Consider the following 15,145-nt stretch of genomic DNA (forward strand, 5'->3'; position numbering starts at 1 on the left):
TCCACTCAAATCTGCTCCGGCTGCTCACTTACACACAATGAGTTGCCACAGCAACTGTTTAACAAGTTAAAGGATGATTGACACATGCTTTGAAGGTTGAGTCTCTAGCAAGATCAAAGTTTAATCATCTCTCAATCATCGTTAACTTTAATAAGCAACTCCAGTTCACTCTCTGATGATCAAAGAGTATGGAGAGGGAGGGATGGAACGCACATGAAATGATGCGATCGGCTTGGAACAGCTCATCTGTATTTTTTTTCTTTTTTTAATTGAAAAAAAAAATCTGCGATGGACTGAGGGCGTGAAGTTTGAAGTGCAAAGTAGCAGGGGATCTCTGTAGTATAGTATAGTATAGTATAGTATAGTATAGTATAGTATAGTATAGTATAGTATAGTATAGTATAGTATAGTGTACTATAGCAGTAATATATAAATTTCTTTTTTAACAATCTTTGTAATAAGATTTTTTGTATTAGGGATTTTTAAGAATATATAATTTTGGAAGTTTCTTTTTTTTCTATGTTCTTTTTTAAAAAACTTTTTTGTTATTATTATTAATATTGTAATTATTAATTTATCATGGCATAGCACCTCCGCCTCACAGTTCTGAGATCAAGGGTTCAGTCCCGGGCTCCGGCATTCCTGTGTGGAGTTAGCATGTTCTCCCCGTGCCTGCGTGGGTTTTCTCCAGGTACTACGGTTTCCCATCATCCCAAAAAATGCTGATCTAACACTCTAAATTGTCCCTTGGTATGAGTGTGCGTGCGAATAGTTGTTCGTCTCCTTGTGCCCTGCAATTAGCTGGCAACCAATTCAGGGTGTAGCCCACCTCCTGCCCATAGTTAGCTTGGGGGAATCCTTGATGCAGCCCAGACCCACCCACTCTACTTCCAGCAGCCCCCCCTGATAAATTGAGTTTGAAACTCTTGCTCTGTGAATTTTCCACTGTGGCATATTTAATCCAGATTATGTTGATTGAGCAAATGTTCTAATTTTATGACACTACAGTAAATTTATACTGTAATGCATGAAGTTAGAATATTGCTGTCATGACAGGTGCCCTGTCATGATTAGGACAGCTTATGACACTGCCATAAGAAGCAATCAAATAAAGTGCTATCATGCTGTCTTTACAAAATAAGAAATGGAATATATGATGAATTCATTCTTCTGGCTTGTGCATGGAAAAGACATACTGCATTTTACTGGTCTGTTAGTGAAAAACCTCTCAAACAAGGTGCTTGCCTGCACCGAATAGCTCACAACCACAGTGAACATTTTGAATAATGGTGTCAGAATGACTCACATTACGGCATCAATCTATATAATGGCTAACAACGTGGACCAAACACACACATATCAGAGATTCTGTCCTACTTGATCTATACATGCTGTATTATTAAAAAAAAAAAAAAAAAAACAGGCTGGGAAAGCAATTTAGACTCTCTGGAGGGGCCTCGAAGGCCTCACCCTACCGTTACTTGCCTAGGAAACCACACACAGTCGACCACATTGACGGTTGATCGGCTCCCGCCCAAAACCAACCGACGGAATCACTGAAACACCGTCTGAATAACGAACAAAATCGGAGTCATGTCTAGTTTTGATTTTAATCAGGGTATTGTTATTACAAATCAGGTCAAATTGTACATCTCGAAAATTAAGACGGACAAAAAGGGGGTTAACATGATACCCTATGATCTTTCTAGTGAAAGCAGATTGCATTTCCATCTTCATTAGTGGTGTTATTCCACGTGTCAAAGCAACAAGTGGCGCTATAAGTCACGTACTATAAAACCACTATATATTGAAATGTTAGCAGGTGTGCTCGGCTATGGAGGCCAAAAGGGACAAAATGAGTTCATAACAAGAAGCCATCCAATGCATTTGAGCTGGGAGGGTCATCCACTGCTAGCCCTCCCACTTCTAAAGGATTGGACATCTATTGCCGTCAATGACAGCCAAGAATTCATTCATTCATCTTCCTTGCTGCTTATCCTCACGAGGGTCGCAGAGGTTTTGGAGGCTATTCCAGCTGACTATTGGCAGAAGCTAACATAGCACACCAGATTGATTGTTCCATATATCTGCTACGAATATATTCCACATATCAATTTGGGAAAGAGCCAATCGAGACCTGTTAAATTGACCTTGAAAAAATGTACAGTACAGCTGCTGATTAGATCATGGATTTTCTTATCACACTTGCGAAAACATCGTTCCTGCCTAAAAAAGCTTTAAGTGATGTTCTTTGCTTCTCTTTTAATGAGGAAATTACGTGTATTTCAGACAAAACATGTGAAAGTGAACAATCTACAAAAACAGCTTTGCATTCCGCCATAGTACCAATGAGTGACCAACCCACGTTAAGCCACAGTATGACGTATTGGTTCGCGGAGAGCAAAAACATTATTTCTCGTCAAGAAAAGCTTTTCGTGACATTCTTTTTTCTTCTTTTAATGAGGAAATAAAGTGTATTTCCGACAAAACTTCAGAAATTGAACTATTTGCAAGAACCACTTTGCACTCTGACATTGTATTCAGCCAGATAGTTGCCTCCTGGTCACGTCTGCAGCTCCTGCCTCTTTCTCCTGATTGGCTCTAACATCAGATGACCGGGAAGTGGTTGGACAGTTGAGTTTTGCAAAACAGTACTGCATAGTGATTCAATGAATCAGGAAGTTTCGTTTTGTTTGCAGGTTTAAGCAGAAACAGGGTACACGTCATCCGTCAACCATGCCCCCTGCTTTCAACGACCTTAACTGTTATACGAATGTATGAAAAAGTATCTGAACTTTTTGGAATTTCTCACATTTCTGCCTAAAATCACCTTCAAATGTGATCTGATCTTTGTCAAAACCACACAGATGAAAATACAGTGTCTGTTTTAACTAAAACAACCCAAATAGTTATAGGTTTTCATATTTTAATAAGGATAGCATGCAAACAATGACAGAAGGGGGAAAAATAAGTACAGTAAGCAGTGTGTTGACGAAGTTAAAAATGCAAAATCAAGCCGGAGGAAGCCACGAAATCTCCAAAAATGGATTCAGCACAACGTAGATGAGACGTAGATGAGATTGTATGATTGTTCTTATCACATAGTTGATCATTCGTGGACAAAATTATAACAAGCTGTCAGCCTGTGTTGACGTGAGGTATAGATTGATACACCGGCCACTTGAGTAACCAAAATGAATAAAGTTACATTTGCCGAATGCAAAAGGGCTGAAACATATTTTGTTGTTACAAGGTATGTACAATAATAGTATGTCATTCTTTTTCATTGCAGATATTGATCGCAATAAAACATTTGGACAACATGATTCCTTTTCTTGATTTATTTAAAACGATTGGTGCACGTGCAAAACAAGTCAATAAATTACAATTTATAAAATTATTGGAAAAATAGCATACGAGAATGTGATATCAGACAGCAGAGCTCTGGAGCCTCGTCAACTTTCACCCGACATTACGACCTCCAGACGCGCTTTCTCCCGCTGTCCTCGGTAATTCCGCTTCAATAGCGTATCTTAAAGTTTCTGCAGTTAAAAAGCTCGTAGTTGAATTTCGGGATCAAGCTGACGGTCCGCCACAAGGCGAGCGACCGCCTCCAGCCCCAGCCTCTCAGCCGCCCCCGGGTAGAACGACGTAGTCTTGATATATGTCCATCAACGTACAGTAAGTGTTGCTTTGAGGCACATGAACTTATCTTCCCTTGCCTAACAACGTTTTCCACCTGTAAATAAACTTGTAACACTCGCATTTATGTGTTGACATAATTGTGCCATTGACACGTACTGATTAGCAACAGGCTAGCAGCAGGTACAGTAGTTGTAGTAAATAATATTAAAGATCATAATTACAATCATCATCGTGATAACAATATCAAAGGCAACAAGTCGTTACATTTGCAAGATTTTAGCTTTGGTATTTTTTGAGCACCGGTGTTCGGCCATTCCTTACTACGCGGCGAAACGTCCTACACAATGCTCAGGGCGCTTGCGCATGCATTCACACGCATGCGCACATCGGTTAGAGGCGGTGATTACTCACTATTTTTGTTTTTATTTAGTTATTTAGAACCTTTTCACAGCCTCAAAGATACTTTTTGCATGTATTACCCTCTCATACTTTTAACCATTGTGTTTTTTTGTGTTAGCTTTGAAGCAGTTGACCACATTAGTCACGTAGCGTGTTTAAACCGTCCTTATTTGATATAACTACATTTAAGTATTTTCTGCAGGCATTTTTTTAGTACCTTATTCCTGTATGCATCTAAACAAAACAAGTTAAGAGTGCACTGTAGTACTTTAGGTGTCAAATTCGACTAATGTAGGACGTTTCGCCGATGTAGCATATTTTGGCAGAACACCGGACACAGGTACAAGTGCAGGAACTGGAATGCCTCGGAGCTTTTCAGGTTCCTGATGGCGTTTCCATCCACTGCCATTGTCATTAATATACGATAATATTTTACTTGTGGTCACCCTCGGCCATGTCTTAACGTCTTCCCATGTCGACATGGCAGAAGGATGCGGTATTTCGAAAGTTTGTTCTTTCAGGGTTTTTAGTGAGTGATGTCATTCCAGCGCCATTGAAGTCAATGGTAAGAAAATATGTAAAAATTTAAAACGGACGTTGCTTGCAGAAATGCGAAAGTACAGCAGAAGTACCTCGGAAACTTGTCAATGATCCAAACGAAACATTAACTATATGACTTTTAAAGTGCCTGTGACAGCATAAAAAAAATCTTAAATAGCATCATTATGTGAATTAGAATCATATTTTGAGACGATTCCACTATTTGCAACAATTTGGCAAAGCGCAGATGACGAGAAATTAGTCTTTTAATCTGCCGTTTAGCCCCTGCCTGTCATTATAGCGCTCTAGCTTCCCCAGCTGGAGGATGACGTCGGCAGGGTCACGATTCCACCTGATTTAGAATCCAGCTCATTGAGGGGGCATTATTCAGAACGAGGGAAATGCGATGAAAACAGCAGCAAAATGTCATGTTTAAATCTCTCTACTCCAATAATTTTACAGGATTTTCTTTCTTTCTAAGTATTTTTCCGTAATTGCTAAATAAATGGTATGGTCATGACAAATGACAGTCTTGTGCTAGATGGAGTATGAAATATTAAAAATGCATTTATTCAGTACGACAGGGCGAAATTACTCAATAATGGTCCTCCCAAATGATATTTTATGCCACCGGAGTTAGTCCGGCTTTAGTCATTTGCCTGCCCCAGCTTCGGAGAGCGTAAACAAGCCAGGAGGCGTGACAGCTAGCCGACATGCTAACCCGAACTGAGCGGCGTTTCAAAGTCTTATTCTCGCTTTTCGAAGCAAAACAAAAAAATCACACAAAACTACCTTGGATCATTTCACACGGCGGCGGGGTTGTCAATTGTCTTCGCCGCTCGGCAGCCCCCCCACAGCCCCTATGGCGGCGAGCAAGTTACAGCTCGACGTTCCCCTGCTGCGGGCAGGAGAGCTTGTTTGGTGGGGAAGAATGACCGCCGGACAAACCGGCCGACATCGGAGGAGTGTGTAGCTGAAGAGGGCAGAGGGGGCTGGAAGTCTGGACGATAAGGAGAACCGCACGAATATAAGCCGAGTATAGCGCTCTCCTGGCGGGTATGGAAGAGGACCGAGTGGGGTGTGCGACAAGCCACCGGTCGTCGGCCGAGTGGCATTTTCAGTGAACAAGGAGCATTGTCAGCCACAAATTGTAAGTTACCTTCGTATTAAAACGTGTGCCGTGATCCCAGTTTTTGACATAATACAAACACGATGTTTACTCACTTCCTTGTAAGTCCAATGGTCCCACGGTTGTTGGACTTGTTTTGGCCAATCTCAGGGTGAACGGGAACTTTTTGAAACCCAAAAAGGCTCACACACCTCTCCGTGGTGCAGCGACTAAACCCTGCAGCACATTTGGCTGGCGTGATGCGAAAAATAAACGAATGAATCCGCAAAATCAGCTGAATCCGAAGTCCATTTGCATGCTATAAAGCAATGCTGTATTATGAGATGCTGACCCGGGTGACGTCACATTTGCATTTGTCCTCAACCTGAGAGTGGAGCCGGAAATCACTCATTTTCATGGCGTGGGATTAAAAAAAAAAAGAAAGAATAAAATGATCGCTTACACACACATCCGAGCGGTCCATTTCCTTCAGGAGCATAAAATACAGTGTGAAATATGATATAAACATGCTTTTTGCTCTTATAGGCAATTTAAGGATTAAAATATCTAGTTTTGCTTTCGACGACCAATCAGATCAAGCATTCATCATCCCCAACCACGCCCTCTGCTTTCAACGAAAAGTCAGGTCAAGTGTTTGTCATCCGACACTCACGCCCCCTGCCCGCCAACCACACCCCCTGCTTGAGTACTGCGGCCGCAGCTGAACTTACTTGGAATCGGTTGCCAGATAATCGAAGGGCCCAATGAGACAAACAATCATTCGCACGCACACACTCCTACAATACCTACGGACAATTTGGAGTGTTCAATTAATGTTCATTAATTTTTTTGGGTTGTGTGAGGAACCACCCTATTTTATTAAACCAATAAGTACTAAACCATTAAACCATTATTAAACCAAGCAAGGCATTGACATGTTGACTGTAATGTTTTTTGTTTCATCACAGTATTAGGATTTAACACCCCCCCCCAAAAAAAAAAAAAAAATTAAGGGCACTCTCAAAAATCTGCCCTGCAAAAAAAAAATATATATATAGTTTAGTGCTCTTAAAGAGACAAGGCCCCTTACAATTTACGACTTATTCCTTGTTTGATGTTCCCCTCCTCCTCCCCTGTGAAATAACCTCCCTTACTGAGAAATAAACAACTTTTTCTTCATGGTGATATCATAAAAACATTTGATTGTGGGACCTGCCCTTCAATAGTTTTCTTTCCATGTGTTTTTAGTGATAATATCTTTTCTCACTTGTTTTGACAGCAGAGTATTTCACACACACATTAGCGGGCTGGAGAGACGCTCTGTCAATGTCAGGAAGGTCTTGACAGCTTCATTTTTCAAGCGGGAAGCAGTCTCGATGTTGAGCATGCACCTGCGTGAACAAATCCTCCAGGAGCTCAAAAGGTCGGCGTCTTTATGGCATGTGGGCCGTCAACAACTTGAATGACAACAACAACCCAAAAACCGATGTGTGGGCTTTGGGGGGCAACTCATTGGATGCAGTGACAGCAAAAGCTTTCTATTTCAACTTGGGAGGGCTAGTAGGATTTTTTTGGGTTTATATTTTACTTGTATTTATTTGTTCAAAATAAAATGTTTTTTTAATGAGCATGTGTAGTTGACTTTTAAAAAAGAGTCATGTTTATTTTTAATGAAAAATAATATATAATTTATTTTAAAGCAACACTTGGTAACTTTTCTGTTTTACTTGATTTTAGCGACGCCGATGGACAATAGTGGTCGTGTTTTTCCTTAAGAAAGACTGCGTTTCCCATTAGGACCGGCGCTGCATTTCCCATGAGGACCTGCGCACACCCGTACGGTATTGTAAAATCATCCATCAATCAAAAATCAAAGTCCCTGTCGCCTGCAGATGCAAACAAAATTTCTGCTTCCAACGGCTATGTGAAGGATGAATAGTAATAAGGTAATGAATCCAGTTGTGGCTAAGCAATAGCATATGAGGTTAGCAACCATGTGGCTAACCCATGTACCACACCTGAGTACCCGGTTCGGGTTTTTTCCACCTCAGACAAAACTTTTTGTCTCTCTTTTTGCTCTGCCACTTTTGAATAATTCGCGCAAAAGCGTTCACATTGGCCTTCGTCTTTATAATGAATGGGGAATGGGGAAGTGACGAATGCCGTAGAGCAGTCAGCACATTTGTATTTTTTTTGTGTGGCAGTGTTCCTGCCACCCTCCTCCAAATAATTTGTGCCGGTGATAGCGATAGACTCTCTCAAGATATAAAGGAGGTGTCATTCAACTTGTTGTCAGTTGACATATTTTATACTATGAAAACATTTTAAAAGGTTGAAAACTTACCTAGTGTTGCTTTAATGTAAAAAACTAGCATAAAATAGTGAAGATAATAATGACGATAATAGTAAAAGATACAGCGTGTTCTGAGATCGTTTTATTTTTTGTATTTAGATTCATGATTTTTTTTTTAAATATTGAAAAATAAATCATGAATGAGCACGTACCCTGGAATCAAAAAATATATATATTTCATAAGTAATTACTTTTAAACAACAACAAAAATAGTAAAAAAAAAAATTATGGTAATACAAGGTAAAATATGTCCTGAGATTTAGTTATGAATAAAAAATTTAAAAAGTAACTATATACATACAGTATATACACTTCACTGCGCCACACTTTCTTTGTTGTAAGGCTGCCGCCACATTGTCTAACAGACTAGCATCATTCTTCGACATATTTACGTAAAATAAATGCTAACTGCCTGTTTTTTTGCTCTTTTAACCAGGAATTGAGACTGTTTTACATTCATATCTATAAAGAATTCAGGGATTTAAGCATTTATTCCCAAGAATTTTCGACGTAAAAAGCTCTTTGTTGTAAGGCTGCCGCCACATTGATTAACAGACTAGCATCGTACTTCGACATATTTACGTTAAATAAATGCTAACTCCCCATTTTTTGTTGTTGCTCTTTTAACAAAGAATCAAGACTGTTTTACGTCCATATCTATAAAGAATTCAGGAATTTAAGCATTTATTTACAAGAATTTTCACCGAAAACGCTCAGTTTACATAAGGCAACCGCCACATTGACAAACAGACTAGCATCATACTTCGACATATTTACGTTAAACGAATGCTAACTGCACGTTTTTTTGCTTTTAACCAAGAATCGAGACTGTCTAATATGTCCATATCTATAACGAATTCAGGGATTTGAGCATTTATTCACAAGAAATTGTGCCGGAAAAACTCTGTTTACATAAGGCGGCCTTAACATTGACTAACAGACTAGCATCGTACTTTGACATATTTGTGTAAAATAAATGCTAACTGCCAGGTTTTTTACTCTTTTAACAAAGAATCTAGACTGTTTTATGTCCATATCTACAAAGACTTTGGGGATTTAAGCATTTATTCACAAGAATTTGCAACGTAAAAAGCTCTTTGTTGTAAGGCTGCCGCTACATTTGCTTACTGACTAGCATTATAGTTCACAATATTTACGTAAAATAAATGCTAACTACATGTTTTTTTTTTTTTTTGCTTTTAACCAAGAACCGAGACTGTTTTGCATCCATATCTATAAAGAACTCAGGGATTTAAGCATTTCTTCACAAGAATTTTCAACAAAAAAGCTCTTTGTCTGTGATTCCGCTCGGTCAGCTTTAACGGCCAAGCCAACAATGCAGGCCCTCCTATTAATCAGCCCCGCGCCCCGTGTCCCGTCAATATAATTATGAAGTCCATGCTATATAATAATAATAATGAGTATCTGCCCCAGGACGGATTGATGACCAATCTGGTATCCCACTTGTTATCCTACGGCAGCCGTCGTAGACTCCAGCTCCTCGGCTCCCTAATGAGGGAACACGCTATAGAAAATCAATGTATAGATGGTTAAAAAAGGAAAGTATGGTAGGAATTTGAGGGAGAAAATGCAGAGGAGGTAGATTGCTGAGGCCATGTTTGAGAAGGGGAGCCACTGAATAGACATTAGCACAAAAATAGCAAGAGTATGTCAGACCCCCCAGCAGCTCGACCACAATACAAGAAGTCATTAGCAATAAGTCACTCAATCTCCTCAAGCGGCCAGCTCTCCCACACTCTCCTCTTTCTATGTCCTCGCCCACCCTTTCCCCTTCCACTTATCTTGGCATCGTTCTGTTTATGATTCAAAAGAAATGATGACAGGAGCAAAACACTTTGTAATAACGGCTCGAAAGGTCAGCGTGTATTATTTTGAGCGCCGACACATAAGAATAGTAAGTTCAATTGTGTTCAAATTGAACAACGCTGTATCGGGGCTTTTGTGTTTCATGCCGTGGATTGAATCCGCCAGAAAATGCGGCACAAACACTTGAAATCTTATCAGTAGTCAACGGAAGTCAGACTCCTCTGCCAAGAGTGGTAGACAAGCAATGGGATTTCCTTCTGTTGTTTGTATCAATGTACAGTACTGGGAAAGACATTTACAAGTACGCCTTACTGAAATCGCCGTGAATTGAGCTGCCATGATTCGTCGACAATGAATCATTTGGCTAAGTAATCCACAACAATTTTAATTGTGTAGAGACATTGTTTTCTTCAAAGTGTTCAACCTTTTTTAAGCCTTTTTTTTACATTTGTAAAAGTAAAACCAGCAGTAATTTTTATTTATTTATTATTATTATTTTTTAATGAGAGCAAAGGTTTATAAAACTGTGGCGAGACCTTCGATGTTGTTTGGTCTGGAGACAGCGCTACTGAGGAAATTACAGGAGGCAGAGCTGGAGGTGGCAGAGATGAAGATGCTGAGGTCCTCTCTGGGAGTGACCAGGATGGATAAGATCAGGATTGAGCATATCAGAGGCACATGTCAGACACTTCGAGGATTTGGAGACAAGTCAGAGAGGCCAGACTGAGATGGTTTGGGCATGTCCAGAGGAGAGATTGCCAGTACAGTGGTATGAAAAAGTATCTGAACCATTTGGAATTTCTCACATTTCTGCATAAAATCACCACAAAATGTAATCTGATCTCCGTCAAAATCACACAGATGAAAATACAGTGTCTGCTTTAACTAAAACCACCCAAACGTTTATAGGTTTTCATATTTTAATGAGGATAATATGCAAACAATGACAGAAGGGGGTAGAAGAAGTAAGTGAACCCTCTTCCTAAGGAGACTTAAAGAGCAATTGAAACCAATTTTTACCAAACATTTTAAGTCAGTTGTATGCCCAATCAATGATGAGTGGTTTAAAGCTGCCCTGCCCACTATAAAACACAAACCTGGCAAGAATTGTCTTGTTGAGAAGCACTGTCTGATGTGCATCATGGCTCGGTCAAAATAGCTGTCTGAAGACCTGCGATCAAGAATTGTTGATTTATATAAAGCTGGGAAAGGATACAAAACCATCTCTAAAAGTCTGGATATTCATCAATCGACTGTCAAAGAAGTTGTCTACAAATGAAGAGAGTTGCACTGTTGCTTCCCTCCCATGGAGTGGCCGTCCACCAAAGATGATGCCAAGAGTTCAGCGCAGAATACTCAGAGAGGTAAAAAAAACTCTACATTGTCTTCTAAAGACTTACAGAAATCACTGGCACAGTCCAATATGTCTGTGCACACATCAACTATATGTAAAACTTTGATGCTCGCAAAAAGGCACTTGGACACTCCACAGAAGTTTTGATAAAATATTTTGTGGACTGATGTAACCAAAGTTGAATTGATTGGGAGTGACACACAACATCATGTGTGGGGGAAAGTCCAGACTTAAACCCCATTGAGATTCTGTGGCATGACCTATAGACTGCGATTCATGCCAGACATCCCAGGAATCTGACTGAACTACAGCTGTTTTGTAGAGAAGAATTGGCCAAGATTAGTCCTGATTGATTTTTTAGACTGATCTGCAGCTACAGAAAGTGTCGGGTTGAAGTTATTGCTGCCAAAGGGGGGAGTCGCAAAATATTAAATGTGATGGTTCACTTACTTATTTTTCACCCTTCTGTCATTGTTTGCATACTATCCTCATTAAAATGTGAAAACCTATAAATGTTTGGGTGGTTTTAGTTAAAGCAGACACCGTTTTTTCATTTGTGTGATTTTGAAAAAGATCAGATCACATTTGATGGTTATTTTATGCAGACGTGTAAAATTCCATGTGAGAAATTCCAAAAGGTTCAGATACCACTGCATATTGGAAAAAGGTTGCTGAATTTTCATATGCCAGGCAGGAGGTCTAGAGCAGTGGTCCCCAACCTTTTTTGCACCACGGACTGGTGTAATGTGGGCTTCTTTTTCACGGATGTGTGGCATGAAATTACAGTAAATATAAAATAACACGACGGGGCTAAAAACGAACATTACGTGCAGGGAAAATGTAAATCACCATATGCTGAATCAACCTTTTTTTACAGTGGCTCTTTCTAAAGCTTGATGTCAAATATCTTTGGTCGCAGGCATAATGAGTTCTTCTCCAATCGTGAAAGGTTTCTTGGCTTTAGCAATACAGTTCACCACGAGGTATGACACTCTCAGTGCATTCGCTTTTGTTGCCTCATTTGCTAGCTTTTAGCCACATATTATGTAGAATGGACTTGCTTGTATGCTCCTCTTCTGGCTCAGCAGGTAGCCTTTTCCCCGTAAAAAAGCTGTCCAAAGACGTCGCCGCCCACAGCACACAGCCAACAGCAGCTAGCATTACTGTTTACATTGACTGACGCTGGCTAGGTGTGCAAACACCCAGGTAATGGCAGCCAACATCTAGATGGCAACGTACACACTGTAAATCTCTACTCGGTTTAGTCAATACTGTAGAGTAGACAGGTACATTGATGTGTCAAGAGGCACAGGCCAGATTGCGGTCGTTAACAAATGATTTATTATTTCTCTGCAGCCCGGTAGCAATTGCGCCACGGACTGGTTCCGGTCCCCGGTCCCCGGTCCTGTGCTTGGGGATCACTGGTCTAGAGGACTGTCATGCCTTGAGTTAAGTTGCTAGGTTTGTGCCCTAGTCTGTCTTGTCATGTGATTACCCATTGATTTCACTTGTTGTGGCCTGCTCCTTGTGTCCTGACCAATCCGCTGCCTCTTGTATCAACCACCTATGTCTCAATGTCTCGTTACCTCATGTCTGTATTTAAGTTCCACATGTGCTGTCTGTTTTTGTTCAGTCATTTCAAAGCATCTATTCTGCGTCCAAGCCCTCGTGTTGATCCTTGCCCTAGTAAGTTATGATTCCTGTGTTTTTTTTGTTTGTTTGTTCTTTGGGATTTAGTTGTTTTTCATTAAATTCTTTTTTAGTTTTCCACCACCCTGCTTTGCCTTTGCTTTCTTGCCTCCATATTTCCCTGCATTTTGGGTCCTCCATGCCCCCCACGTGACAAGGGCGACCAAAGAGGTTTATATGTGTATTTAGAGAAAAGAAGAGTATTATTTTAAATTTTTTTAAAAAGTGGCGAAAAATAGTGTTCTCCTTTTCTATTTTTTGAGAGACATTGTTGACCTAAAACTTGCTTAAATCCTATTTTGAGCTTCTTAATAGTAAGTCTTCTCTGAATATTAATAGTCAGTCTTTTCTGATTATTTTGTACAGTGGTACCTCGTCATACGATTGCTTCGACACACAATCTTTTCGACATCCGACGTAAAATTTGACTTGCCGTATGTTTCTACATCTGACAACATGCTCTAAATACAACGACCTAATGACAGCGGCGTAGTTTCTTTGTTTTTCTGCAAGACGGACGCACGGCAGATTTTCTTGTGAGAGAAATCAACATGGGTTCCAACAATTGCCACGTTTACATGGAGCCAAATATTCCAATTACAATCGGAATATTTGTTCAAACCGAATAAATGTGTTCCATATAAACACTTCATTCGGAATGAACAGGCCCAAACCGAATGGAATTTCATTCCGATTCACAGGGGTGGAATATTCCTTATCCCAAACCGATTAGAAGTAAAATTATATCATGTAAACAGGGAAGCGGAATGGTGTCTGGTTGAGTTCTTTCTGCACATACTCCGTACTGACGTGGTGACGTCACTTGGTGACGTAACGTCACTTGCAACATGGCTTCCAAGCACAGCGCACCTAATTGGAGTCCGGCGGAAAGTTTATATCCATGAATCCCTCCACCAGCCCACACAACTTTTTAAATGAACGGCGTGTCATTCTGAAGTTTTGTTTCCACTCGAAAAGTTAAAACAGCAGCTGATCTGACGATCGATCTCCATGTTTTGCAACGTGACGCTTTGTTTTGATTAATCTGCGCATGTCAGACGGCAGTTGTCAAACGTCCTTTCGGAATAAAGGCAGACACATGTAAACGCTGGATCGGATTAGATGAAGTGACATGTAAACAGCTGATCTGAAATTTCCATTCGGAATTATTTGAATCGGTATGAATAAAAGTCAGCATGTAAACGTGGCTAATGTTAGTGTAGGTGGTGAAAAAAAAGGAAAAAGGTGATGCTTACCATTGAATTGAAGATGAAAGATGAGATGATGGAAAATTACGAGTGTGGTGTCCCTGTACGTGAATTGGCTCGACAATACGGCCGTAGAATGTCTACAATCTCGAAAGTCCTCCTACGACCTCCGTTCGCCAGTCTTTTTAAGTCAAGGTGACAATTATTATGATTGTAACATCGCCAACAAAATCGCCAGCTTGGTCATGTTTTTAATCATTTATTTCAGAACTGGTGCAACAGAACATGCCTACTGTCCGCCGCAGCTGAACATGAAAAGTAAAAAGTCCTCTCTCACTCTGTAAAGTCAGCCACGCTATGTTTTCAGGTACACCACGCAAAACACATTCGCCACATTAGAACCCGATTTGTTACATTATTACAGGTATTATTATTACCGTATTGACCCGAATATAAGACGGTGATTTTTGCATTTAAATAAGGCTGAAAAAGTGGGAGTCGTCTTATATTCAGGGTCTAGACATTATACCCATTCACGACACTAGATGGCGCCAGATATCATTGAAGCGAATGCTGAACTTGAGGAGTAATGTTCTGTCATGACAGATCTCAGCTAGTCTTTTTAGTTGAACCAGTTTGCATTATTGCAATGTTTTTCCTTATTCAGATTTGTTTCAAGACTACAGTTACAGTTAGACCTCACTTTGATGGTTAATGTAGTTATTGCAATTTTGTTGTTTTATCACAATAGATTGGTTTATTTACATTTCAAAAACCAGAAGCCATTCATTTACAAATGTGATTGCACTTTAGTTTACATATTTAAATGTTCAGATATTAAGATTTGAAGGAGGCAAAATAAAGTGCTTTTTCTTTCTATTTTGAAAGAGAAAAACAATCACAGTAAACATTCTCCTTTAATTTATTCTTTTTTTTTTTAACATTGAAATTTAAATTAAAATTATCATTCAATTATTGTCAAAAAGGCAGGCAAAGACAAACACATTGTGAGCAAGAAAGGC

The sequence above is a fragment of the Corythoichthys intestinalis genome, chromosome 12 (genome assembly GCF_030265065.1).
Source record: "Corythoichthys intestinalis isolate RoL2023-P3 chromosome 12, ASM3026506v1, whole genome shotgun sequence".
Taxonomy (NCBI): Eukaryota; Metazoa; Chordata; class Actinopteri; order Syngnathiformes; family Syngnathidae; genus Corythoichthys; species Corythoichthys intestinalis.